This window comes from Somniosus microcephalus, chromosome 1 (assembly GCF_052327205.1).
Source record: "Somniosus microcephalus isolate GS21.2 chromosome 1, FLI_Smic_1.0, whole genome shotgun sequence".
Taxonomy (NCBI): domain Eukaryota; kingdom Metazoa; phylum Chordata; class Chondrichthyes; order Squaliformes; family Somniosidae; genus Somniosus; species Somniosus microcephalus.
In genome coordinates, this window is record NC_140987.1 from 163864273 (window position 1) to 163871037 (window position 6765).

Here is a 6765-nt window from a genome sequence, read left to right on the forward strand (position 1 = left end):
GTTATACACCTCAAGGTCTCCCAGCAGCCTCCCCTGTTCCAAGGGAAACAAACCCAGCCTATCCAGTCTTTCCTCATAGCTAAGATTCTCTATTCCCAGCAACATCCTTGTAAATCTCCTCTATACCCTCTCTAGTGCAATCACATCTTTCCTGTAATGTGGTGACCAGAACTGCACGCAGTACTCTAGCTGAGACCTAACTAGTGTTTTATACAGTTGAAGCATAACCCCCCTTATCCTTGTATTCTATGCCATGGCTAATAAAGGCAAGCATTCCGTATGCCTTCCTAACCACCTTATGCCTTCCTGGCCTGCTACCTTCAGGAATCTGTAGACATGCACTCCAAGGTCCCTTTGTTCCTCTACATTACTCGGTGTGCTACCATTTAATGTGAATTTAAAAAGTTGCAAATGCTGGAAAGCTGAAACAAGAACAGAAAATGCTAGAAACACTCAACAAGTTAGTCAGGAGAAGGGAACAAACAAGTTAATGTTTGAGGTATAACCCTTCATCAGAACAGTGGTCTCTCCACAGATGCTGAATGAATTGCTGAGTGATTACCATGGTTTCTGAGTTTACTCCAGGATCATTGTAATTTGCTGTATATTCCCCAACTCAATGTCCAGCAGAATATAATTATGAAGTCTGATGAAATCAACCAGGATAATCAAACATTTGTGAGACACTTTATCGTATATCTTCTGAAAATCCATATAAACTACATCTGCATTCCCATAAACTATCCCATAAATCACTTTTTAAAAGCTGTTACATTAGTCAAATATGATTTGCCTTTAACAGATCAATGTTGACTAGCCCATGCTTTTCTAAATACTCACTAATTTTATCTTAAATTATGATTTCTAGGAGTTTGGCCACAGCTGATGTTAGACTAACTGATCTATAGTTATCCAGTTCATCCTTTCTTGAGAAATACTTGGTTACACTCGTTTCATGGCACTATTTACATATTTAAGGAGCTATTGAAGAATTGTGGCCACAACCTCTGCCCTACTCTTTGATGAGGACATGAGTCCCAGCAACAATCTCCAGCTCTACGTTCCTCTGCCACAACCCCCTCGGTCATCTCTTGCGTCACTTGCGTCAGATACTGTTGCCAGGATAGTGTTAGTGAAGATGTGGCACCAGGCCATTAACCGAGCACAAGCAAACCAGAGGAGTGATGAGCGGGTGAGGATGTGCCACCTTCCCAGCAGAGGCAAAAGAAAAAGCTGCCCGTGGCTTTGGAGTCATGGGAGCCCTCAATCTCTTGGATGCTGAACTGATGGGAAAGAGGACAAATAGGTTAATCCCTCATGTTGGTTCCTGCACAACCTAACACAGGCCTAGTCTGGCAGTTATGTCCTTCAGGACTTGGCCAGTTGAATCAGTGGTGGTACTACCAAGCCACTCTTGGCGATAGATATTTAAATCCTCCACCCTTGGTACATTTTATGCCCTTGCTTTCTTTAGTGCTTCCTCAAATGATTGTGGAGACTGGGGAGAATATATACTGTTATCTTCAAAGATGGGTTTAAAAGAAATCATGGCTGGGAAATTCCTCAGAGTTGCTCCTGCTCCACCAATGTTACTTTGCTGGAAGTACGAATGGGATTTCAGCTGCCCTTCCAGCTAAGTAACACCAGCAGAGTGGGAGCATCTCCGAGGAATTTCCCAGCTCATATCTTCAAATATACATTAAAGTATTGTGTACGTGTACTAAAACAATATGCCTTTGCCAGCTCCCGACTCAACTATTCCAAAGCTCTCTTGGCCAGCCTTCCAACTTCCATAAACCTTAACTCATACAAAACTTTGCTGTTTCACGCCAAGACCTGCTCATCCATCACTCCATCCCTGCTGGCCTACATTGGCTCCCATTCCCCCAAAGACTCCTATTTAAAATCATCACTCCTTTGTTTAAATACTTACATGGCCTTGCCTCGCCCTGTAACCACCTTGAGCTCTACATTCCCTCCAGAACTCCCTGTTTCTTCATCTCTCCATCTCTGGCCTCTTGTACATCCTGTCCTTCCTTCGCCCCACTGTGCCTTCAGCTGCCTAGACAACAATTAAACTTACATTTACATAGAGCCTTTAACGTAGTAAAATGTCCCACTATAGTATTGCTGCCACTGCTCTCTGACTATTTTAATGAATATTGTGGTGGAAAGTAAGCTCTCATACCATGCATCAAAGCCTTTGTTTTACTTAAAACACATTGAAGGAGAATCCAAAATGAATTATCAATCTGAAAAACTAGCATCACACTTCAAAAGTGACGACATTATCACCGTCTTAAGAAAGATCCTGCAGAGGACCAAGAACGTTAGAGTATGTTTATGATATTCTGTCAAACATCTCAGTATTTTTAAAGCTGCCAAATACCTTTATAAAAGTATAAATTCTCTCAATGGTACGATATTTTGCCTCTGCTTAGTTCCATGTCCCACTATCTGAGGGATGTTTCAGGCTGGAATTCAGCTAGACTGACCTTAAACTAGATTGACCACTATCGTAGAGCAGTACATGTGTTCCTTGCACCAGCATGTGACATTCTACAAATTGTTTTAATATTGTTTTTAACATCCTAATTTCCAAAATACACACACATTCCAGCCAGAGCCATACAATGAGGAATGAGCTTTAACCGTTTAGATATAAATGTATTTTGATACATCTGGTTTGCCTGACTGACTCTAGATTAGGAGAATCATCTTCAGATTATAATGTATTTTTTGCTCCTCTTTTCTCTGGTTATCTTCTGAAAAGAATGACTCTAGCTGGGGTATGGTTCCACAGGTGACCTTTTGGTACCTCGCTCAAATAGCCATTCTTGATCTCAGCCTAGATAGAGAGTGATGATCTGTTATTCAGCCACAGGGATATCACAGCTGAGTCTAATCCTGTCCATCCATATGCAGTTACCAGAAGAGGTTTCTGGTTAGAGAATCAGGAATGGGAACCTTGGTTGACTTTTTACCTTACTGGTACAGGGGTGTGGGAACCAATTGTCAGACTCTTTTTGAAGCCAGTTTTTCCTTGAGGGCATCACATTTACAGAATTAATTTCTTTGGGACTCTGGGCACATATTATAAATCTGTGCTAAAGTCTTCATCTTCCTTCTAGTTATCTGTTCCATTCTGCTGACTTTTTAATTGAATATTTTTTCAGTAAACAATACAACTGTTGTCATTTCACTCTGGGTGTAAGTATAAATATTATCTGAGGGAATAACTTTTCCACTTTGGAGGCAGCGATTGGCCAACTGCAGTTGCCAGTTAATTCAGTACTCATTTCAAGCTACAATACCAGGAAAATCCTATGTTGCTTGCTGAGATGAAACACTTCAATATTGTTAGTACATGAGTTTGCTGTCAAAATAGCGGTGAGGTTAATGGCGCTCTCCATTATTTATGCACAAGTGATACAGCAACTTCAGGTGAGGGGCAGATGTGCGGTTAAACTCAAATATCCAGAAGTTCCTGTCTGAGTTGTGTCACTCCACCGTTAGCTTTGCGAAAAAGGCACTTCGCTGTCTGGCTCCCCATTGAAATGCATTCAATGGTGCAAAGTTGCTGCATTTGCGTGGTAATTACAAACTAAACTCGCCACAGAAAGTTAAGTATTGTCCATTCCAGTCTAAGTACCATTTTAACAGCATGATGAGTGTCAATTACTGAAACAACATCTCTGGCACTGAAAAGTAACTAGTTCAAGTGTGGAGTCTCATTCTTTCAGTTTTTAACTGTTTAAATGTAAAAATTAAAAAAAAACTTTTCCTTTCTGTCTCTTTTTACTCCCTCTCTTAATCAATTATTTCTTTCAATCTCTTTTTATTTCTCTTTCTGTACCTGATTTGACATTGAATTCACCCACTATAATTTGCACTAATTTCTTAACTAATTGCAGAGTGCATTGGGAGGCAAGTGTGGTGATATACAATGCCCAAGAAAAATCATTAATTGAACAGAATGTTATAGTTGCAGATTTGCTGGTGGCAATAAAAGTGGTGGTTACTGTGGACATTTCATATTTCACAAGTTTCACAAACCCTGTTCATCCTAGCTCCAAGTCAGAAACTCCATCCCAAACCCCATGGACACGGTCATTTACATGAACAGGGCAGGTGCATAAAAGTGCCCACCTTGACCAATACTAGAGCGACCACCAATGGTTCCGACAAGGGGACTCAGGCCTTTCCTGGGCTGTAAAAATGTTTACTTAATTCATTTTTTGCTTCTAAGGGGACAATATGCAAAGATGTTAAGTAATTGACCCTCTTTGTTCAAATACATTACAGTACAATCCACAGATCATATTTTACATCGTACAGTCCAGGTTGAATACATTATATGGCAGTTTCGTTTGTTTCATGCCAGTTACATTTCAAATGTTATGTACATTTACATTCAGACAATTTGATACATATGGCCCGAGGGGGGTTTTATCGTGGTTCCAGCCCCTTGGTGTACACTGGCGGGAGGGCCTTAAACTGTGGCCCTTCCCCATCGTGCCTTTATGGCGGCGGTGGCACCAACTTTTAGTGCGTCCCTCAACACGTGCTCCTGGACCTTGGAATGTGCCAGTCTGCAACACTCAGTTGTGGACAACTCCTTACTCTGGAAGACCAGCAAGTTTCGGGCAGACCAAAGGGTGTCTTTCACCGAGTTGATGATCTTCCAGCAGCAGTTGATGTTTGTCTCGGTGTGCGTCCCTCGGAACAGTCCGTAGAGCACAGAGTCCTGTGTTACCGAGCTGCTCGGGATGAACCTCAACAAAGACCACTGCATTTCTTTCCAGACCTTCTTTACAAAGGCGCATTCCAGAAAGAGATAGATGACGGTCTCGTCCCACGCGCAGCTGCCTGAGGACAGCGTGCGGTGGAGCAGAGACGCCAGGAGTGCATGAAGGATCTGACAGGGAGGGCCCTTCTCACCACCAGCCAAGCTACATCTTGGTGCTTGTTTGAAAGTTCTGGCGATGAGGCATTCTGCCAAATAGCTTCGACAGTCTGCTGGGGGAACCATCCAACAGGATCCACCATCTCCTTTTTCTGTAGGGCCTTGAGGACGTTACGTGCTGACCACTGCTTTATGGCCTTGTGGTCAAAGGTGTTTCCCTGTACAAACTTTTCCACGAAGGACAGGTGGTCTGATATGGTCCAACTGAATGGAGCGTTCCGCGGCAGCGTGGCCAGACCCATTCTTCGCAACACCAGGGACAGGTAGAACCTCAGCACATAGTGACACTTGGTGTTTGCGTACCGAGGGTCTATGCACAGCTTGATGCAGCTGCACACAATGGTGGACATCAGGATGAGGGCGATGTTGGGTACATTCTTTCCCCCTTTCTCTGGAGATTTGTGCACCGTGTCCCCCCGGCCACGGTCCATTTTTGATCTCCAGATAAAGTGGAAGACAGCTCGGGTGACTGCAGCGGCACAGGGACGGGGTATGGGTCACACCTGCACCATGTACAGCAACACCGCCAGCACCTTGCACCTGATGACCAGGTTCTTGCCCGCAATCGATAGGGAGCGCTGCTCCCACATTCCCAGTTTCTGCTTGACCTTAGCAGTACGCTCCTCCCAGTTTTTGGTGCATGCCCCGGCTGCTCCGAACCATATTCCCAGCACCTTCAGGTAATCTGACCTGACGGTGAAGGGGACAAAGGATCGGTCGGCCCAGTTCCCAAAGAACATGGCCTCGCTTTTGCTGCGATTTACCTTGGCTCCCAAAGCCAGTTCAAACTGGTCGCATATGCTCAGCAATCTGCGGATCTGAGCAAAAGACCTTCCTCTCATCATCTTCTGGGGACTCAGCAGTCCTCGTGGCACCTAGCAGCTTTTCCGGGTAGAGCGTGAGACATGCGCCTTATTGTGAGGGTATGCAGGTGGAAAGTTCACCCATGGTCCCACTCATTAGAATTTAAAGGACCAATGCAAACAGGACAGAATCTTACCTTCTCCCCAGATGAAATCAGGCCTCCTGCCCATTTCATCCCCAGGAATCTTGGGGTCATAATTATTCTTGTTCCTTACATGCAGACTGTACAGAGAGTTTGATTGGAGGTGACATCTTTTCAGGAGAACACATCTGTTCTATTATAACAGAGCAAAATGGTTAATTTATCATTACTTGATTACCTAGCTTGTTCTGGGAAAAATAACCCTTGCAAACTATATTGCAAACTCAAAAACAGCTCTTGTTTTCATTGACTGTGGGCCTGTCCAAAAATCTCCACTTATTAGCTGGAGTTTAAAACTCCTGTTTAAACATGTACTGCTATACACTTGGATCTTTCTGCAGTGGCAGAACATAAGTACCTAAGAAATAGGAGCAGGAGTAGACCATTTGGCCCTTCGAGACTGCTCTGCCATTCTATAAGATCATGGCTGATCTTCTACCTTATCTCCACTTTCCTGCGCTATTCCCATATCCCTTGATTCCCTTAATATTCAAAAATCTATCGATCTCTGCAGGGGAGAGTGTGTGCAAATTGTCAAATTTCGACACTGAACAAAAACATTATTTTTAGCACTGTGGATCTCTGAATTTTTTATGTCTGTACTTACTGCATTCCAGTTTACTTAGTATGGCAAGAGTCAAATAATTTCCAAAAATCCCCACGTTACCACTGCCTTTTCCTTGTTTTTTTTCATTTCCTTGGATTTCAATGTGCTGGTGCACTGTGTTTGTTTTATCACTGCACTGACAATCTGTTGACTAAAACCACTCCTTGGCATTGCTACACTTTTTCC

The 6765-nt window shown here is 43.3% G+C and overlaps 1 pseudogene; it reads right to left on the reverse strand.

Annotated features, from left to right (window-relative positions):
* Positions 1 to 1996: 1996 nt before the first annotated feature.
* LOC147124435 (uncharacterized) lies at positions 1997 to 5811 on the reverse strand (annotated as a pseudogene).
* Positions 5812 to 6765: the final 954 nt, after the last annotated feature.